Raw genomic sequence first — 23,061 nt, forward strand, 5'->3', positions numbered from 1 at the left:
GCGGGTAGAGAGCTGTGTAACCATAGGTAGATGACAGGTGATGAGAATTTTTAGACTCTTGTCAAGAAAGTTCAATGTGTTCATGCCTTAGAATTCATAATAGCAATTGGCAACATGTACTATGTAATTAAGCAGCTACTACAACCATATTACAATAACTACTCTGCAAATGCTTCCCAGTAATTTTTAATTTTAGCATTTATAGAAATAAGAGTGAGAATAAGGGTTATTATTTATCACTAACAATGTATTCTAAACATGTGGTTCAAAAGCTTTAGTAAACTACCTTTAGTTTCCAATTGTTGGAACTTCGTACATGTTTTTTTCTTTTTTCCAGTAGCATGGGTGGTAATCACTGGGAACACAATAGACCTACTAATTCAGATACACAAATCACAGACCATAGTGTTGAGGCATATGCTACTATACAGAGTCGAACCATGAGCCATTTTGAAGGAAATCTAAGCTTGCCTAAAGACTGAGCAAGTCACAGCATCTGGAGTCCATACACTAAACAAAGTAATGTTCACCGGTGCTGAAGGGAGAGTGATATAATTTAGCATTTAGCATCCCATGGGTCTGGGGTGGTTCTTTCCTTACATACTCTTCATTTTTCAATACTCACCATCTTAATATAAGATGCACTCACCCCCACAAATCTTGATATTGTTTGTTTAATAATCTTTTCTGTTGCAGAAAACCATTACACACAGCTCTGTGTCGTAGACTGACGGAGCTAGAAAGAAAATGCACACAATAAAGGAAAACTCGGCAGGAGCCACAGCTTCTAGTTTGGAGTCTGCTAAAGTATGTCTAAACTACATTAGACCCAGAGAATGTAAAAGTGGAAAGCGACCCTTGTTGAGCACGCAGCTCATAATCTTCTCCAGCAACACCACACCTATTCAACTAAAGAAGTTACCCTTCAGAGACCCCAAGAGAAGCCTAAGATTCCGTTTTTCCTTCCGTGTGCACTATTTTCCTTCTCTAAGATGAGGCCTCTTGAGATTTATAGCATGCTCATATAAAACTCGTGTGCAATAACGCGTGAACATCGCTAAGCTAGAGGTGGTTATAGAATCAATGGGATAGGGGAGGTGTAGATCAGGTTCTACTTATTGATTGGTGCCTAGAACACATAAGTCTAGAACACTAGATCAAGAATGGCAGAATTAAGGCTACAAATGAGTTTATGAAAGAGAGGGAAAAAAGTATAATCTTTTGGATGTTGGAGAATTCATAAAGATATAGATGTATTAAGAGGTTCTGTCAAATTACAATAATATAGAGTTCTATTCCATCCACTAAGAGTTCTGTTCTTTTTATTTTTTGCCTAAGTTCAATGGCTGTGGGACAAAGGCATGACTTGACTTTATGAATGTCACTTGAAGCCAGGCTTGTGGCCCTGGAAATAAAACCTTGAAGGAGGCACTAGTGGGATATGTGGAATATTTGAAATCACTCTTCATAATATCCACCTTGGTAAACTTGTATCTCTGGCAACAAATATCAAAACTTATTTAAGGACATTTTGACTTTCACTGAAGAAAACATGCTATCAAACTATTTTAGGGGTCCATGAAGCTAGAAGAATAAATAACCCTAAAAATGACTTTGATAGGCTCCAAGTTAAAATTTACCTGGTCAGCTAGTATATCATATGTTTATCTAAGAAAAATAACGAGATAAGGATTTGAACAAAAGAAACAGTGAAATAAAATGTGGAATGGCACTACAGATGAAAGCAAAGATCTTACGGAAGAGAGTAAGAAAAAAAGTATTAGTGCACATGCAAGCATGCATATACAGTGTACATATTGTAGTGTATACACAGTATATACAATAGCATTGGAGAGAATGTCTAATGTATATAGTATACACATCTGTTTATAGTGTCTATATAGTTTCTATTTTTACTAATTTTGTGTGTATGTTTCTGCATGTTTGTATATTTGTAGGTATGCATGCCACAGTGCATATATGGAAGTCAGGTGACAAGGGACAGGTGATCAGAAGGTACACGGGCACAATAGCACATCTACAATGCCAATCCTGCACCTCAGATTTAGTCAACACCATGAAAAGGGGCAGAGAAATAAGAGTCAGAGGAATAGGACACCTATTTGTGAGATAGTATATTCTAGATATGTCAGGGATACTAAACCTTAAAAATGAGAATCATAATTTTCTCCAAATAATTTCTGAATAAGGATCATACCATCTGAAATGGGAAAGAGAATGGGGGAGGTTCATAAGAAACAACCGCTAGAGGAAGACGTATATGTAATGAATGACTGACGAGGGAGAGAGAATGAGTTTTCTCCGGGGCTGAGTCTCCTGATACATCATAAACCCTACTTGGCCATCCCTAAACCCATGTACATATTACATATAAGAAGCATGACACTGCCAGGAATAATTATACAAGGCAAGTTCATGAATCCAAAAGGGAGAAAAGGGAAACGGGAAGAGAGAAGGGTAGAAAAGATTTAAAAAATAATAAAAAAAAAAACCAGTGTGGTCATTTCTAAAAAGCCTCTCAAAAAATTTTAAAGCCTAATCTATTGAGTACATTGGGAAAAACAGAGGAGGGGGCATGAAGAGAATGAACGTCATGCATGCAACTGTAATAAACGTCCTGCAGAGGCATTCTTCCCCATTTCAAACAAATCTCCTTTTGTTTGGCTCTTTATTTGTTAACTGAGTATCATTGAACAGATGTCTTGTGTTTTTATATAATGGAAAATAGTATTTTTCCACAAATTGCAAAAAAATTACTAAAAGATTTAACATAAAAATGCAAATACTGAAATAATTTTTCTGAAACATAATTGTTCACAATGCATTTCTAGTGAGAAATAGCTTCTTAATGAACTGGGGTGTGAACCACAGGTTACAATGCTACTGCGCAGTCTGAAAATTAAGTGTGAACATCATTTCTTCCTAATTACATCCAGCACTGCCATTCCATAAATTTGGGGTTTGTTATTTGTTTGTTTTTGAGACAGGGTCTCACTATGTAGCACTGGAAATTGCTCTATAGAAAAAGCTGACCTCAGGCTCACAGAGACCTTCCTGAGTTCTGGGAATAAAGGCATGTTTCACCACTCCCTGATCCATGAATTTTATATACCCTTCGTCATTTCGAAAAAAGAAGCATAACTGTCTAGGTTGGTTGGGAGTGTCTAAAATCCAAGGCTTCTAGAGGAAAATCACAAGTTTGAAGCCAGCCTGGGCTACACAGTGAGTTCAAGTCCATGTTATACTCCATAAGGAGACTTTGCTTTAAAACAAACAATTGTATTGAAGTGAGAGCTTACTGGAGACAAAAGTCTATTATGGCTCATGTATATCAAAGCATGTAAACAACCTTTGGCTCTCAGTGGTTTGTGAACCAGCTCACAGCTCCAAGGGAACCATACATGGAAAGATAAACAAATGCCATTGCCAAGAAAGAAAAACACATGGCAAAGATGCTGGTGGGGTGACATGTTGGTGATGTTGGCATGCCAGCTACATGTAAAGATCAATGTTTCAGCTAGTGATCTAGGTAAAGAGGAATAATGGGAACATGCCACTCAAAGGAAAGGCGAGAAGATGTGAAGGATATTCTTATTGTCTATCATTAACTTGACTCTGATACTTAAATCTTAATAACAAGTGAAGAGCAAGAAAGGAGCAAGAGGATTGATTTTATACATTTATTAAAAGATAAAATTACTGTCTTCTTAGAAGTTCTGTTCCTTTTAAACGTATGAACTATTGTCTTCCTAACTAAGGCTAAAGCCATTGTTCAGAGTAAGACTGGCTCATTCCAGTTTCCTGTTCTTAGTCTTCTTCTCTCAGAATAACATCTCTATTTGAGAGCTTTCCCTGCCTTGGGGAAGAATGTTCCATGGCCACCATACAGTATCATTCATCCCTTTTGCAAGTCCTACCTCAAAATCTTTTCTTTGTATCTTATATACTTTTCATTATAACCTGTTCTCCCATACTGTTTCTGAAGACCTTCTCTTCCCCCAAGGGCTTAGGAACTTCTGCTATTTGCAGAGGTTCTGTCTTACCATGGACCACAATTTTAAAACAAAACAACAAAACAAAAATCCTAAAATGTGACAACTTATTTTCCAGATCCACAATAATCAGCTTTCCTAAAATCAAGGGTTACTCATGTGTAATATTCAGAATAGAGAAAGACTAAAGGACAAATCAGAATGCGTTTTAACAAAGAAGAGACACTAATAAAAACTGGCAAGGATGTAGTCCCTTTGTGAGAAAGTCAATTAGTCTAGCCGTTGTGAAAATTAGCATGGAGGTGCTCAGAAAATAGGGCCACTCATGGGTATATGCCTGAATAAATTCAAATCAATATACAAGATAGACCCCTGATCACTCATGTTTACTCTTCAATAATCAACTCGTTCTTCACAGTAGCTAAATTATGCATCATCCTAGGTTCTCAGCTCATACAGAAAAGGGAATGCGCATGCAATGGAATATTATTCAGTGACTAGTAAGAATGACAGCATTTTGTGTGCAAGAAAAAGTGTATGGAGCCGAAAGTCACCATATGAAGCAACATTAGACAAACTCAGAAAGAAAAGAATCGTGTTTTCTTTTATATGAAGAATCAATTTCTAAGTATAAAAATGGAATGGGAACTATTTGGGAGAAGGAAAGGAGGGGAAGAGGAAAAGTCAACAGGCAAAAGGAATAGAGTTGAAAATGTTCAAATGTTGGACCCATGTGAGAAATTGCTACAAAGGAACCCATTATTTTTTACAAAGCATATACACTAATTAAAAAGTTTTTTTAAAGCACTCCAAAAAATCTGTAAAACAATGCACATTATTATTATTACACTGGCTTCTTTAATCTCACTAAGGAAATCATAAAAGAGACACAGATGTTCTCTGTTCTCCTTCAATGTCGTCACCTACGATCTACACTTTCAAAGTCAATTCATACAAAGTCAGTATGCACCTGTCTGATTATTCTTCTTCTGCTTCTGGGAATCCAAAATAAATGATTCTGTGCAGAGAGGGAGATGGCAGGAAACAAAATCTAAGCATGCCTAGTTCAATCTGACGGGATCAATTTCAGGTTTAAATCAAAACACATACACACTTCTGGAAGTATAAAGCTTCTGAGTAGAAAATAATTTCGGCTTTGTAACAATAAAGAAACCTAATTTTCTTGCACCCTTTCTCGGGTTTCATTCACAATTAAGATTTGACTTTAGATTAAAGGGCATATTAAAGGATTGGCCTTTCATGTTTACTTGCTGTTCCTCTGAGTAACAGTTTGCTTCTAATCCCAAATCAAGCAAACACAGCTACATGCTGAAGCACATATTTCCTTTCTGGACCTTGTACAAATAGTAATATGATTATACTCTAAAGTATACACACATACACAAACACAGTGCTGTATTGCCACATTGTAATGCATTGTTATATATTAAAAGAATGGCGCTTTCTATTCAATAATCATAGACAATTTCAACAAAGTTTTATGAAGTTTCAAATACTCTTAAGGAATAACTGTAGGCATGGTGATCAGAAGGGAAAATGTTAGGTCTAGTGAACAGTGATGAATGTAACAATTCAAAACCTGGACTATTACACCCCAGGAAGCTTTTTATTACTCTGCTGGCTATTCCTGGGACAGAATCTATAGACATTCCACAGAAAGGCTGCACAACACCAACACCCACCATGAAATAAATGGAAGAAGCCAATGATATCTTAGACCTTTTCTTGTTTTGTTTTGATTTTTTGCATTCAATTTGTAAGAGGAAAGCAATATACAAATGTAGATCATTTTATATGCATAGACACAAATGATTAGATCTTGGTACAAGCATTTTAGACTTCTACAATGCTGTTATTTCCTGCTCACATTGTCATTTTGCTTATTCAACTAGCATGAGACTAGTCAAAAAGCACTCTCAAATGTCTATTCTAAAAATACTATACAGGTTCACTTACAAAACACCCTCAACATATTTTTTTTAGAATCTGTGTCTTTGTATAAAAACATGACAGTATTTTAATAGAACTACTTTCTGAATAAAGATTCCCAATAAAACCAAGTCAGAAGGCAAGCATATGTTAAATGGAATCCACGTGAAACCCACACAGCCAATGTACTCCTTTTACATGAGTCTACAGGCTTGGAACAATCCTAATAAAATTTTTGGTGTACGAAACCTGAAGGAACAATATAAAGGAAGCTCCACAGGCTCAGAATACTCCAAAAAAGCTAAAATTGCCAACCCTATTGGTAAGTCAACTTACTGACAGTAGCTAGTTATATCACTGTCCAAAGACACTGTGTCATCTGATTTAAGCACTTAGCTTATACATTAGATTGAGATGAACAATATTCTGATTCAGCTCATCTTACAAAAAGGCATGCAATCTACTTTCCCTTACAAACCCTTTAATGTCCACGGCTGTACCTTAAGTATATCATCTAAAACTATTACATACAAGTAAGCAATGACTATGAATAGCACTGGGATTTTAAAGTTCTTGCTATAGACTATGTGCATAATTTTAAAAATATATGTTTATTGTGAGATTTATTTTTCTTGAAACAAATTAATAAAAAGGTTATAGCTTAATGTGAAAAAAAGATACACGTGTGGTCATTATTCTAGTTTAGGCTTGATGACTATTAAATTTTTTAAACTTACAAAGCTTAGAATTCTGCCTTTTTAGTAGCTAGCTTTTGTGAAATCTTCTAAATAAAAGTATTGTGGTGAATACAAAACACTCAAGACATAATCCTTGTCCTCAGAAGTGAAATAGAAAGATGTGAGCATGAAGAGCTATATGCCAAATTAAAATGTGACTTTCATACAACGGAGCCAATAATGAGATACTATAAGCAGAAGAGAAAGCATAATTAATGTCTCAGCTGAAGTAACATTGGAGCTGAGTCCCAAAGGCTAGATAGGATCTTAACAAGCAAAACCAAGGGTGGCTAATATGCTTCAGGCCCAAGGAAGCATTCTGACGAAATGCATGAAGAATGTTAAATGAAGGCTAAGCTCTGAACCCATCCCGAAGCCCAGCAGGGTCTGTTGAAAATTTATATTTCATTAACCTGAATCACAAAAGAGTTTATATGCCGGTGAAAATCCAGGTATGCTGAGCTTCCCGTTCTGGGGACCATCACAAAATTTGTTCTGTGAGATTCTGTGGAGAAAAGGTAGCTGGGAATTTTCATTAATGTCTTAATTATGATTCTCCAAATTAATAATTATTATCTGGTATTTGAAGCACTGAAATATTATGGCTAATTTTTTATTTCTTATAATTTTCAAAAAGATAACAAAAACAACACAAACAGTCATACAGATCTAGAGTGCTCATACCACCAGGCACTGTCTGAAAACCACCAACATTCCGATGTTCATGGTGTCCTGTGTTCTCATGCAAAGCTGTCAGGCCCAATGTCATGAAAATGTGTGTGAGTATATCATGCCCACTTCTAGCCTCAAACAGTTACAGGGAGAAAACTTCTCTCATTATAGTAGAAAACTAGGCATGAACACAGCCTACTTGGCAAACTGTGTTGCTAAATACAAAATATGGCTCACCATGCTCCTGAGTTTTCCCAGAAGTCAGAACACAGAATTCTGAAGTAGCCTACAGCTGGCTTGTTGAGGAGTCTGTGCTCTCCGTATCTCCTATTATGGGCTTCTTCCACATAGAGACCCTGGTAGAATGATTCCTCACTGTCCCATCCAAGGTAATGAATGTGGTAACCAACTACAGACTTCCTCTGTAAAAATACTTGTTCATATGCAATAAAGCAGACCCCGTTCCCTGAAACCATCTCAGCAGTGATTCATCTCCATACCCTTTACACATCCACAGGCATTTGGTCCTGTTGAGGGAATCCCCAATAAGAATGGCAACATACAGGTGAGAAAACATCATCCCTGGGTCTTTATAATTCTCCCTTGAAACATATAATGGTGAACTCATAAGCCACAGTAACATTCTTGGACTCAATCAAGAATCATGAAATTAAGAAAGTAATAATACCTTAATAGTTTCCCAATGCAATAACATGATGTTAAAAGTAAAAGTTTACTATTTAAATATTAACTGAAATACTAATAGCCAAGAACAACAGAGCAGATGCCAAGTATATCACATTCTGCAGCAGAGATCAGCAAAGACTTTTTAAATATTCATATAGTAGATATTTAGGAATTGCAATTCATCAGACTTTATTCATTCTTCTCTATCATTCTAGGAGAAATCAGACGTAGAAATGCAGAAGTGACAGGCTTGGCTGTGTCCTAGCAAAGCTTTATAGACAGAAATATTTGGTTCTCATATCATTTTCACATTTTAAAAAAAAATTTAACCAATGAAAAATATAAAAATCATTTCATAAACCTAAGTCATTCAGAATAAGCAACAAGCTACATTTGGTCATCAGATCAACCACTGCTCTGTAGTGAGGTATTAGACCACCTATGTAGGGCAGGCTAGATTATAAAACTATTTTAATAAAACTTATCCCCTCCTATTTCCAGACTATATATACTAAAGTGGTCTGGCAAGCTTGAAAATGTGTGCTTTCTCTTGGTTGGGAGAAAATGTTGGAATGTTGTGGCATTTCCTTGCTCCATACCTTGATGCAAACTGGTTTGCAAGTAGAGAAATCTCTAGAAGCACTTGGAGAGTTTTCAGTACGATGTGACTCCACTCTCCTGCAGCACTACCACTGACAAGCAGGGCAGGGGGCTTCCTAGCACGCAGACACAGACACAGTGGTCAGGGTGTTTGCACTGGTCTTTGGCTTGTGATGGCAGAGAGGAGCATTGCCACTCCAGGCGATCAGGCTCCACCCATTTATCACAGGCTATCTGGGTTTTCACTTGCCTCAAAAGGGGCATCTTAGCTAAATGCATGCTCTAAAGGTGTCTGCCAAAGAAGATTTCTACATAGGGCAAAAACCACTACTCTACCCAAGATAAACAACAAAATAACACACAGTGAAGTCTATCCTGGAAGTTAATGGGTTGAACATGGAAGCCACAGGAGACCAGATCGGATAAATTTCCTGTCTCAAGGAGCCTCCGTCAGAATTCCATCTGAGGAATATTATTTAAAGACCTAAATGTATCCCATGAGACACAGTAAATATCTTTCAATTTAAGGGAAAACAAATGACAGATTTATTTCTGTGAGTACCTCTTAATTCCATCTTTTCCTTAGAGAATTTCAGGAAAGAAGAGGCAAGGAAGAAACAGATAAGAGAAAAGTGACTCATTCCCTCCCCGGGTATCTTAACTGAAGCGCAATGGGAATGTGGAAGAGACCCACTGAGTCTAAAAGGAACCAGAAAAGGTTCAATTAAAAGCCATTTAAAAAAAAAAAAAAGGTTATTCAGGCCACAGCCATTTCCATACAGAGAGAAGGGAAGATTTATCCATCCACATAAGTTTATTCACTTGGGACCAGGTGTTGAGAGAACTCAGGAAAAGCAAGACTTCCTGCCATCACCCTCATTCTCCAAAGGTGTTAAAGAGCAGAGACTCAGCAGTGGCGGAAAAAGACACAGCCATAAAAATCACTTTTAATTTACTTCCTGAAGTCCTCAAAATTGCCGTGGTAGTGACCAATTTTCTTAAAAGCAAAGAAAAGTTATTAAATTATAGACAAAGCCTAAACCTTAATTGCCTCTCGGTTTCACATTGATGTAACACATCCCCCTAACTTGGGTAACACACATTGATTATTTCCATGGTAGTTTCAATATTCTCTAAGTAAAAATGATAAAAGACTATAATTAATATCTCCAAAGCAGATTACTCTTCAAAGGCAAATGTAATTTTATCAAATATTTATTTTTCTGAATATTCCAGGTAAAACCGGTTCACTCTCCACCACTTATGAAAGAAAATTTGAGCATTTTCAAGATATGCTTTTAACAGTGTTTTCAAGTATTACACATAAGTGAAACAGAACCTTGCTAATGAGTTGCAAAATGGCACAAGAGCGGTAGCACATACATCATTTCTGGATTCTGAACAGTCGTGTGTGTAGAGGCATTTTCACCCCTTCTAAGAGCACAAAGGTTTGTGTCAGGAGCCACTTCTCATCTTTACCTTCAAGGAAAATTACACTGAATGGACTTACTCAAATTTCCATGGGGGCTAGTTTTAGGGTGTCTTGCATCAGAAGTGATGCTTTTCTAGACCTAGGGTGGGTATAAAGTCCATCTTTCAAGACAGAAAAGGAGGTCACAATTAATTGTTAAATCAAGCTCAAGTGCAAACCGAGCATCCTGGGGAAAAAGACAAAAACAAAAAAACAATAACAGCAACAATGAAAACACTGTTTTTAAGCTCACCTTGGCTTTCCCAGCCCCGAAGAAGTTCCTAATGTGTATTAGTAACAACTCATAACCTGTCAATCATGCCATAAATTCATCTCCAAGTTTAGCCAAGCTGTTTTCCTAACAAATGCATTTTCAAACAGTCCGACTGTGAACTTTGCAAGAGTATTCCTTCTCATACTACAAGCATATTTTACTTTTTTTAAAAAAAAATCAACAACATAGTCTTGGGTTTGGTTCTTTTCCCCAAACTTCAGTCTGAATTACAGGCCAATAGTGAGGGACTTGTAATGGGAGAAGGTGAATTTTCACAGTGCCTGCCCGTAAATACTGCAGTGTGGGCAAGGAAATGTTCACTGTAGGCAGGAGTGGGAGAGCGAGTGCTGCTTTTGCTGTGTTTTCATTTTCCTAGGCGGCTTGGGATTTGGGAAATTAAACATTTCAAAGATTAAAAAGGCTTGAGAGAATGATTTAATAATCATTACAATAACTTCCACAACCTACTTCCCAGTAAGACGTAGGTCTCATTAAATCCAGCTACAGATGAGTGAGCTTGAAAGATGTGGCTGAGTACCCAGAAAAAAAAGGTGACTAGCTGAAGTTGGATGCAAACAGAATAAAAACACTTTTTATAAGTTCCAAGTAAGAAAAAAAGGCACTGAGATAAATTCCTTGTGCGGCAATTGTGTCAAATTAGTTAATGGATATGTTGGAGGGATGGGTTTCCCATTTTGTTGAGCGAAATGATTTTCCCCATTTCCCCCCTTCCTGAAAAGCTTTACTTATTATTTGTGAACCTTTCAAAATGTACCCCAGGATCAAAGAGCTTTTAACATCAGAAAATTACAGTCTGGGATAAATTCTTAGAACAAATCTCCATCTTCTGTATGAGAAGTTAGAGGTCCTTCAGCCTGGGTGATGCAGACCGCTGGCCTTCACAGGTCCAAGGTTATTCAGCATTTCACACCACTGTGCTTATCACCAAAGGGCTCCTATCCTTTTATCTTTTCAGCCCTCATCTAACCTCTCTAAACCACATTACTAAGAGAGGGAAATCATTAACCTTTTTTCCCCTCACTCCAATTCACACCTTTTCCCAATTTTTGTAATAGGTGTTCAACTTCCTGCTAATCCCTACATGCCTGTCCAACTAGAAAACTTTCTATTTATCAAAAAATAAGTTAAGCGAAAAACATGGAGCCCCGAGTTCCTCAGTCTTTTCCCCATTGCACCAGCACAGCTTTCTGTCTTCTTGCAGTAAATCCTTCCTCTCAAGTCAGTTTATCCCTCAGCAACAGGCGCTTCACCCAGTCCATATTCTCAGAGATTGGCTTTCTCTTGCTTCTATCTCTGCACATCATGCTTTCTCATGATCATTTTTCTGCTCTCCATTCCCTACAGCCCATAACCACATGCGTGTTTCTTCTATCTTACAAGATAACATAAAATGTTACAAGATAACATAAAATGCATATGAATAGTCTCTCTCATAATAAAAGTTTAAATTTTAAAATTCCTTCTTAGAGCACCTGAAATTATACTTCTATCTTCACTTATCTCCCAAAATGTTTCCTATGTAAATGTGTAATTACTGCAATCCATTTATTCACTGATCCATCTGTAGAGAAATTTACTCTTTGTTTTTTAATGTAATTTATTTTTTTTCTTTTATTTCATACTGAAAAATGTGAAGAAATGGTGCTCAGCAGTTAAGAGCATTTGCTGCTCTTCCAGAGAACCCGAGTTCAATACCCAGCATTCACTTTGGACATTCACAGCCTCCTATTAACTCCAATGCAAATGTCTCTGGAGGGCACAGGCACACACACACAGAGAAAAAAAAAATTATACATACACATACATGAAAAATAAATCCTTAAAAAATGTCAGGTAATTTTTCTGGCTTCAACAAAGGCATTTTGCAATTATGGTTTTTGAATCTCACTGTTTCTGATGAATTTCCACACAGGTCCTTATTCACTACTTAAGCTTTGATGTTCATTTTCATGCTCACTTCCGGTAATTCCACATTCCATGTTCAATTGGGTTACTTTTCTAAGGTTTTCATCTCCAAATTACAATGATTCCTGAATTATCCTACCTGGATGAAGCTCCATAGAAAGTGCAATTTAACACATTCTAACTCAGTTCATCTGTTTCTTGCAAGCCTATGTCAGCCATGTCAAGACTGTACAATTCATGAACTCATCTCTGAAGGCAAGATCCTAGAGGTATCCCATGTAATCTATTGTAAGGAATCTTATTCTGTCACAACAGCCAGAGACTGTGACACAGAGACTTCTTATTAATTACACAAGCTCATCCTATAGCTTAAGCTTATTCCTAACTAGCTCTTATAATTTATAACCCATTTATATTAATCTATGTTGTGCCATTTGGCATTACCATTCTTCCATCGTGTACCTCTTGTTTCTTCTCTGTGTTTCTCTCTAGTGATTCTTCCTTTCCTTTTCCCAGAGTTCTCTCTATCCAGAAGTCTCACCTAGATCTCTTGCCTTGCCATTGACCATTCAACTTTTTATTACAACAATCATAGCAATACTTCTTTGCACCATGTACAAACATCCCACAACAATCATCCTTAACATACTTAAGCATAATTTACCTCTTACATTTCTCCATTATTTCCCAACAATCCATCCTTCCTCTCTCAATGATGCTTTACTTTAGGATGTAATCACCTTTTACTTGCACTAATAACCTAGAGTTTATCTACAACCCCTAAGCAACATAGCCTGGAAAGCATTCTGGATGGAAGGAAAGGGAAAACGAGCCAAACATTTGTTCTTTAAATGACAAGCAAATGTACCCGGCACACATTGGTGTGTTGTTGTTCTAATATACACAATCATATCTGCCATTGCTTCTTTGGGCGGCAAAATAGAAGAAACAGTCATTTCTCCCTTTCAAAAATTAGCTGGTAATATGAAAGGAGCTTTGGATATTACTTGTGATAATTCAAGGCATCTACTCTCTATGACCCTTGTTATTGATTCCATGCGATTTAACTTTACCTCTCACATTTAAGTAAGCCCTAGTATGACAATAATATACAAGCTTTCCTGTGGCTAAGTGTCTTATAGAATGATTTAGAATAAGATAGAATTGAGTTAGGATAGAGACTAACTCTTTGCTTAACTGTCTTATGAATTATTAAAATGGTAAGTCAGAAAATGGAGAATAGTAGGAACAAAAATGATCAAAATCATGCAAAGAACATTTACAGTTTGGGGAATACCAGGTTGTCTTCAATGGAAATGAAAATATCACATTTTACTTTGGAAAAAATATTTCAAATTATTTGTGAACTTCTTAGGAGAGGCTGCTGTGGTGGTCTTAGTAGTCCTACCAACTGACGGAATTACTACTTCCTTGAGAATGCTGTTGAGGGAAATCTGTTCCCACAGGAAATCCAGCTGTTTTCAGCTATTAGGAAGAGACGGGTATTACTAAGAGGCAAATAAGAATATTAAATGGTCTGATGAAAATGTAAGAACACAACAGCAGTGACCACTTAACTGCTTCTGAATTCATATTGTCTAGCACACACCAATTCTGTTAACATACAGCTGGAAACCTGATTAGGTAACATACCTGGAAATCCTTCCTGAGGCTTCAAGGTCATAAAATGCTGTCCTACTTACTGAAGCATTCAGCAAAAAATATAAAAGTTAAAAAGCCAAGGTCTGCCTATAACAAAATAATGAAAACTTGAGCCTACCTAGAGTTTGTATTACTAAAACCAATCCCTCTCAGAAAGAGCTCTGACTGTGCTACAGCCCCACAGAACATCATATTTACAGTTCACAAATTGAGACTCAAGTAGTCAAGCAGAAATGAAGAAATTTATCAAATTTTTACTGCTATTGAAGAGCAATGATAAGAATCTTTAACAACTTGTAATGAGCATTTACATGAAAGACATTGTGTGAAGGCAACTGACATTCTACTGGCTACATCCTCATCACACCTACACACAAAGAAATCAAGAGTAAGAGAATATACAAACTTGGCTGGGATCATTCAGCTGTAAAACAGAACCCAGACCACCCTAGATGATAGAAACTGCTCTATATCCTACATATGGATCCTTCTAAGATACTTGCTTAATTCAGAGGAAATGTAAGAAACATCGTAAGGGGGTACCAGCTATTATGCATCCTCATTTATGTGTGTGAACATCTTCACCGATTATCAAATATTGGTTGATCAAATAAAAATGTAAAGAAATGCTTCTTGATGAAAGAAGCAATTTAAATGTTCCAATAAAAACTGTCTACTACTTTTTTCCCTAAATTAAAAAAAAAAGCTAAAACATCAATGGTGAGAAATTTTACATAAAGCTCCAGAGAAAGAGTTGCTATTGAAATGCTAGGTCTTGTCACTCAAAGCTGGCAGTTCTACACTATCATTTTCATCAAAACAGCTGCTTTGCCATCAACACAGACTACACTCTCATCCTCATCTCAGCTTACTTGCCCAGACTCTGTGATGCTGATGTTGGTCACTCTCATGTTCCATCTTTGAATATAATACCTATAACGTCCTTGATGGACTCCAACTGCATCATCATCTATGTCAACGTCTCAGAGAATGTCTACGTGGGTAGGCAAGTGATATAAGAAAACTCCAAATTAGATGTAATTCTACAAGATTGCCTGGTACAAATAGACCCCATTGTTAATGCAGATGTACGGACCTGCTAAGAGCACTGTCTTCTTAGCAGACCACATGGCAAAGGTTTGCTTCAGTTGTTGTATTAAGATAGGAAAACACCATAGAGACAAAGTTCTCAGAATACACCCCACAGAGACACACCAAAAATAATCCCCCAGACATCTAGACTTTCGAGAGAGGTGTCAGTTTTCAACTGAAACGCTTATGCCAGCACAGTTTTGATATACAAGTTCTCTTGGGGCAACATGAGAAATGACAGTAGAGGAAATCAAGAAGATTAGAATATTTTTTTACATGTGGTTTGCTCATTTGCTCAAACATAGAACTTGAAAAAAAGCAAATTAAATAAGGAAATTAAAGAAGACAAACAAGGACTGTGACAAAGCCAGGGAAAGGGGATAAAAAGTTTCACTCATGATCAGGCAGAGGCAGGCAGATCTCTGTGAGTTCAAGGCCAGCCTGATCTACCAGAACTAGTTTCAGGACAGGCCCCAGAGCTACAGAGAAACCCTGTCTCAAAAAAAAAAAGAGAAAAATAATCAAAAATAATCAAAAAAGTTTTACTAACATACATGAGTCCCTAGAATTGATTCCTAAAATCAGAAAAGGAAAAAAAAAAAAAACAAGATAAAGAACTTTTCTAAAACTGGTACGGGAAAAACATCCTGAGAAATTGATGTGTGCTTTGTGTGAGATGAGGTTAATGTATAAAACCTGTCTTCTATTTTTAGCGTTTAAATAATTTTGAGTATCAAATGGGAGGGCCATTGCCTTCACGTGGGAACTATACTTTTTTTCATCTGTTTCAGCATTTGTCATGGTCAAAACAGCAAAAGTTTAGTGATCATAGACTGGAAACTATTACAGAATAATCAGATTCTAAAGAAATATTAAAATCATTCTACTGTAAGAATTCAGACACCGATATTGATGGATTGGGTGGACAGTTTAATCTTTAGAGGTGAAATGCTTTGGGATGAGATTAACCACAGATCTGTCTTACAAATAGAAACACTTTAAAAATTCATAAAACAAAAGAAACTGAAAAGTGGGTCAGTTGTCAGTAAAGTATTAATTTTTCAACATAAGAATTTAATTCTTTTACACCCTTTTCTCAGGTTTCCTTTGAAGTTAATAGCAACTAAAATGAAACATGTTTGAAAATGGAATCAGCACATTGCCCTTATTAATGTGGGGGATTTGAGCACAAAGAAAATTAATGAGGCCTTTAAACTAATACAGTTTTATGTTTTGCTTTGAACGTGTAGTTGCACCGAAAGGCAATGTTTGTGCTAAACTGGTAAAAACAAAAAAGACACAGAAAGTAGTGGGGTGTCTGCAGTTCAAAGAAATTCCACAGGGAGCCTGCTGCAAACCACAGCATCCCTACCATTCATTACCCATGTCTAGTAGCAAGGCCCACCATTTGGCCTGGGGGAGAACAGGAGTACACAGATGCAGAATAAGAAGACTCCTTATATTTAAAGGGATATTTGGAGAGGAGAAATAAAGAAAAATATATAAACTACAAAGGAATTTTCGCAATTCTGATGTAAAATTGCATGCCATAAAATAATGAACTTATTTTAATCATCACAAAATCACACATAGCATTTTCATCTCCCATCTGAACTGCTTTTCTATTGATATTATAAACTGATAAATAAGTAATTCTGTACTAGCACACACTTAAATATAAAATATGCCAGTTGAGGCTGTCAAAGTATCTTTGTCTTCAGGAAATCACTGTCTTGCATTAGCCTGGAGATTCTGTTATATTACAACCACTCTACAAAACATTGGGGAACAAGATAAGGATTAGTTTTAATGACTGGCAAGAAGTAGTCACCTGCCTCAAGATCCATTTCCACAACACATTAATAAATAACTCTGAGTTATTTCTCACATATTTTGTGCATTTTAGAGGATATGACACCACACTGTGACTCATCTTCTCTTCACCCTACTTGTAAATAGGTTGATTTGAGCTCAAAGAAAGTAATAGCTCTTCGAAGATGACCTCCACTCCATCAGAAACAGATCAATTTGTTTCTTGTCCCTGAACACTCTACAGAGTCTAGCTGTGTTGACCTCTGACATGGAAACAGTCTGCTTTTCTCTATAAAGTTCAAGGCCAGAAGGTCACCCTTGAGAGTCCTTCTTAATTGTAATTGTCATAGGAAAAATAAGAGGCTGTAAGGTCATTTTTCTTTATTTTTTTTACACTGCCCTAAATTAATGGTCTTGTATTGATTTGAATTGATTTTTATTATAACGCCATGTTAAAAGAAACAACTCTTCTTTTTTATATAAGTAAGTACTCGACTTTCTTTACGGCACATTAACAACCCAGAACAGTTCCTTGCCTTGTATAGCAATGACTGATGGTTTAGGGTAGGAAACAGGTATCAAAATATTTTCTAAGCACCAAAGTTAGAAGGAAACACAGTCAGTGTTCACATTCAGCTCAACAAAAGGACACTGGCTTGCTGCCTGGCCAGTATATGATAAAGATGCTTTTGACAGCAAAAGAAATATAAATTAGTAAGCAACTGTCATAAATTAGAAGAGAATACTTGATCTCCATCATCAAACTGAGGTTTTGAACCATCTCTTCCTATGAAATGGTCAAAAGACCGCTGAAGATCTGCTGTTCACACATTGGAGAGAATGCCGTCAATGCCGGTTTGACCTACTGAACCACAGGTTTACAATGAGTAAGTCTGATGTGGGGAGAGTCAGTTAATACCTAAAACAGTGTGAGCTAGGCTGGTCCTGGGCTTCAAAGATCATTTATTCTTAGTCATAACAGCACTTCTGCTCTTCCTACTGGTATTTTGCTTAATGTTCACTTTCCTCCCAAAGCAAAGCCGAGCACAAGCAGAGGTGCGAAGATATTTTTAGATTTCTTTCAGTGCTTTTTTTTTTTTTTGTAAAGGGCAAAATGCCCGTGTTCTTATACTCCAGGGATATGTCAACTTCACACAAGGCTCAAGCGTTTAGCATGGGAGAGGAAACAATTCAGAATGTTTCAGTGTTAACATATTTCACTGATTCAATTGCCCCAAGAAAGAGTGAGTCTATAAACACATCTACTCTAAAGGCATATAAGTTGTCACAATGAGGAAATACACAGATCTATAGTCCTCATGACTAATTCTTTATGGTTGTTTGTAATTTTCTTTAATTTTTGAGATTAATATAATTACATCATCTCCCCTTTTTTCCTTCCTCCAAACTCACCCATGTAACTCTCCTTGCTCTTTTTCAAGTTCATGGCATCTATTTTCATTCATTATTACATGCATACCTAAATATTCCTAAATGCATAAATACAGCCTACTCAGTGTGTCTGATGTTCTATGTACACATATTTTCAGTGCTGACCATTTGGTACTATATAAACCACCAGTAGGCTCTTTTGGGTTCCCCAGCAAGCTCCCAAGGGTGAAAAACAAGCAACATTTCTACCTGGCTGACATGTGACACCCGGGAACCACAACAATAAACAGCTCTGCATGATAGTCCTAATGGTACAATAAAGGCAAGCATATGTTGACAGCAACCAAGAGCTCTCAAATGGAATTTAAGATCCACTCAACAAGATGGAAATCATGCCTGGTAGTAGAAACATAACTAACAACCCAGGACTAGTGAAGTCATAAATCTTGGAAGAGAACCTACTACGACTACATGACCAACTCTCATCAAATCAATTAGCTTCTCTTTAATGTCACCAGGGATAAGAAACTAATTCATTAGTGTCTGTAATCTAATAAGCTGTACCACCTTCAAAGAACTCTTTGCTATTGATTATTTGAAAAAAATATATATACTTGGCCTAACTAAACCAACAGGTTCCCATACAATTCAGAACCAACCAGAATATATCCTATTTCAAATAATACTTAATGGCATCATATTTAATTATTAATTCTTCACTTTGCAATCACTAATAACTCCTTTTATGGCTCAGGTACAGGCTTCAGACATTGATTACTATGGATCACTGTCTTGGAAGAAGGCTTCATAAACTGTACCAGTGTGCTATCTATAATAAAACCAAAACAGAATGTGGTATGACAAGAGTAGTCTCATGTCACCATGCTTCATCTGTCTAGTTCTACTACCAGAACTCATAAAAAGCTACCTTTGATTATATGCTTCTCAGGAAGTTCCAGGAAACCTGATATTCGAGGGTTCCCTGGGATCACTGAACTAGTGTGGAGGGTTCAGAGCCAGAGAGAGAACCTGACTCAAGAAAACAAGATGAATGAATGGCCCCTGTGGAACATCACTGGAGGTTGTCCTCCAGCCTGCACATGCTCGTGTGCACACATGTAGGCACAGCTCCTGCATTCACACATATAAACACAACCACACACACGAAGACTCAGATACATGCACAGAAACTCTTACCATCTATACTTCTAGTTCAGATCTCACATACTCATGGTGCAGTTGTGGAATAGTAATGACGACCTGTCAAGCAAAAAATGTAGGACATATGAGTTTGCTTTTCCCAAGGAACTTGCATGCAAGTACACATTCTTCATACTTGGGCTGGTCCCTCCTCCTTCCCTTTCTTCCCCACCCCTTCCTCCACTCTTTTCCTTTGCATTTCAAATTCAGAAATCTCCACAATGAACTCTGCTTTAAGTCTTTCTACAAGTGTTGGCTATGATTTTTCCAACCATATTTTTTTTTCAGTTTTGTTTCTCATCTTGACAGTAATAGACAAAAACTTAAAAGAAATCTGAGTATTTTTCCTCCATAGCGGTAAAGTGAAACTAGCCAAAACTACCTAAAAGGGAGAAAAATGCAATGTTTCTTAAGAGTGTGGTTTGTCTTTGGAGTTTAGTTGAATCTTATTTTGAGAATATGTCTGTGATCTGAGACTACTACACTTAAAAACAGCAATCACATATTATCACTTTTTATAATTCTTTCAAATTTTACTCTGTAAAGATCATATAGTTTAAATAGGAAAAAAAACTATGCCTTTGTTTCTATTTTTTTTAATAAATTGTTTGATTTAGAACCACCTACTTCTAAATGGGGAGAGGATACTTTTTTCACACTTATTGAAAATTTTCATCAAAATAGAAATGGGCATTGTTCTCTGAGAAAGAAATTCTGGAATTATCCCAGACTGATCCATCTTTCTCGGTGCTTAGAATGTAAGGCATTAAATGCACTGAAGTATTAGGGTGAGATGAATTATGCAGCTTCTTTGACAGACAGCCTGTGTAATTTCTTCAAAAACTCTCCAAATCATTCTGTTCTCCCTTTGATTACATGCTTGTGTGGAAAATAAGAGTCTCTTCAAATGTTTTTAAACACACATACATATGGATTGCATAAAATTAATATCTTTACCTTCACAGAAATCATTCCGAGAGCACATTTGCCTGTAAAATATATTTAAGACAGTTTCAGCACTCCGCTAAGCTCTATTTTCAGAGGTTCATAATATGGTCATAAAAATTCATTCCAGGATAAAATTCAGCACCAAGAAAAATGTGCTTCCCAGTTGGTAGGTAGCCATTTCCTCTTCTTTCACCCCTCAGTACTGATGGAAACTTTCCACTGAGTGTTTGACAAAAGTTGAGGCATGGACCAAATTAGATAAATCAGAATAACAACTGGTGTTTTAGCTGCATTTTAATTTAGTTACATTTTAACCGACCTCCATGTCTTCTGCCTTCTATTCCCCACCACTCTGTTTCTAAAATGCATGATGTTGGAGAAGTTATTATGTGAGTGTGTGAGTATAAGGAGTCTAGATGAAAGACAGTGTGGCACACCAGAAAATCCTCAGGGCCCCAGCCTCACTCTAACACAGTGAGAAGGCAGGTGCTTTTCTTAAACCTTCATCCTGAGAACCTCAATTTAGTGACAGAAATGTGACAAAGAAGCACAATAAGGCACACATTTAAGCAAAGCATAACTACTTCTCACTGAAAGGCAAAATAAAACCACCTTCCCAGGCTATCTGCTCCTGTGCTGAAGCCTGGTTAGAACCTTGAAGCCTATGACATAAAGGAAGGTGTTGACTCCCTGAGCACACACGGTTTCTAAAATGAGAAATCATCTCATAGCACTGCTATGAGACCACACCAGAGAACTAAGTCTGGACTCCTGTAACTCAACAGTTGGGCTCACTGTTTACTGACAATCACTTCTGGCCTATCAACCCTGGAGCCCTGGAGCACACTCTTCGTGTCCTTGGGAAATACTGTGATGGTCATTTTCTTTTACAGTAATTCTACATAAAAGAATGCATTCCCAAGAATAGCTCAGCTCCTCCTATTATGCAGGAGGAGCTGTACAATACTGTACAGAATTAGCTAGGATGAACCTTGAATAAGAGAAACTAATTATGGAAAGGTAGAGAATGACACAGGTGCATAGGCTGGAGGGCTCTGAATGGACAAGTCACTGTCCCTCCCTCCCATGTAGAAACATGATGTAGCATCTTGTTTCCTGTGGGGGAAGCAACTGTATCAGTGCCAACAGGCTCCTGTACCTCTACTGCCATCTTCAGAAAAAAAAATCTATGGTAATAAAGGGCTTGAAAAACAAACCCAGAAATAAAGAAGAGGAAAAAAAAATCACAAATAAGTGCTGTTTTGAGATGCTGGATTGAGACAGAAACTGATAGGATGTTAAATCTGAATCTATGCTAAATTACACTGTTTTGATGATTCATAGCTTTAAAAAATCAATATCTTATATTGTTTGCACATCACTATCAATTACCCTAATCCATATTTGAAATTGTCCAATTTTATTTTCCTTCTAAGTTGAGTTTCTGTGATGAGACAGAACCCAGACCTTGCACTAAGCATCACTTATTTAAATTTATCTAGTCAATATTAATTGAAAACCAGCTTTTTAAAAGACCATATAAGCACATACTTCAGGTTTCTCATGTGTTTTGAAACCCAATAAATATAAATTATCTTTCCTGCTGTCAGAGCTTCTACCTTTTGCCAGTTTAAAATCTTGTCTAAAAAGGAAAACATACTTGGAAATTCTCTCTCTCTCTCTCTCTCTCTCTAGCTAGCTCTCTCTCTCTAATTGGTGGAGAGAACATGCTCAAATAGAACAATAAAGAGAAGCTGCAGCTCTGTTTTGTTTTTAGCGATGCTTACTGTTTTTCTCCTTCTTGAGAATGCTGGGTTTTATGTAACAGTTTGCTTTCCAGTTACCTTCATGCTAGACAAAGAGATCATTAATTTTCAGAAGTTTTCCCCTTTTCCTTAGGCAGATAACTTCTGCGTGCCAATTTAACTACATACTAGAAATGAATATTAATTTAAGCAATGGCAGAAAATTGGTCTGTGTAATCTCTCCAGAGTGTGGACAAAAAGAAAACCCACTGCAGTGCAGGTTTAGGGGAGTGCAACTTCTTTGTTTCACTTCCCTCGGGTTCGTTACTGTCCAGTTTGCAATGCCGTAGTCATATGTGAATACACTCAGGGAATGATAAATGCAGAGACTGTTACAGTAAAAGTGAAATGCTGCAGGTCCCCAAAGTGGCTGCTGCAGGTTCCCAAAGTGGCTGCTGCAGGTTCCCAAAGTGGCTGCAGGCTGCCAGTCCTGAGAGCAGCCAGTACCAGGCAGGGACAGCACAGTTACCCAAGTGGCTGCAGTGGTAGGTGAGAGACCTTGATGGGGCAGACAGTACCATGAAAAGATAGATAGGCACACTATGAGACCAAGCCACAGGTCTCTAAAGGCTGATGACCCTGGGCAAGGAGCCATGTGGTGGACGAGCAACAGAGACATAGACATAGATAGGCATGCCATGGAGAGTGAGGTTGGATATTATTTAGTGGGTTATGGAGGGTAAAGGGGAGAAGAGCAGAAAGAAAGACACACAGGGAGAGAGAGACAGAGAGAGAGAGAGAGAGACAGAGAGACAGAGAGACAGAGAGAAATGGAGGAAGGTGAAGTGGGGAGAAGGGAGAGACAGAAGCTGCCTCTTCA

The sequence above is a fragment of the Microtus ochrogaster genome, chromosome 18 (assembly GCF_000317375.1).
Source record: "Microtus ochrogaster isolate Prairie Vole_2 chromosome 18, MicOch1.0, whole genome shotgun sequence".
Classification (NCBI taxonomy): domain Eukaryota; kingdom Metazoa; phylum Chordata; class Mammalia; order Rodentia; family Cricetidae; genus Microtus; species Microtus ochrogaster.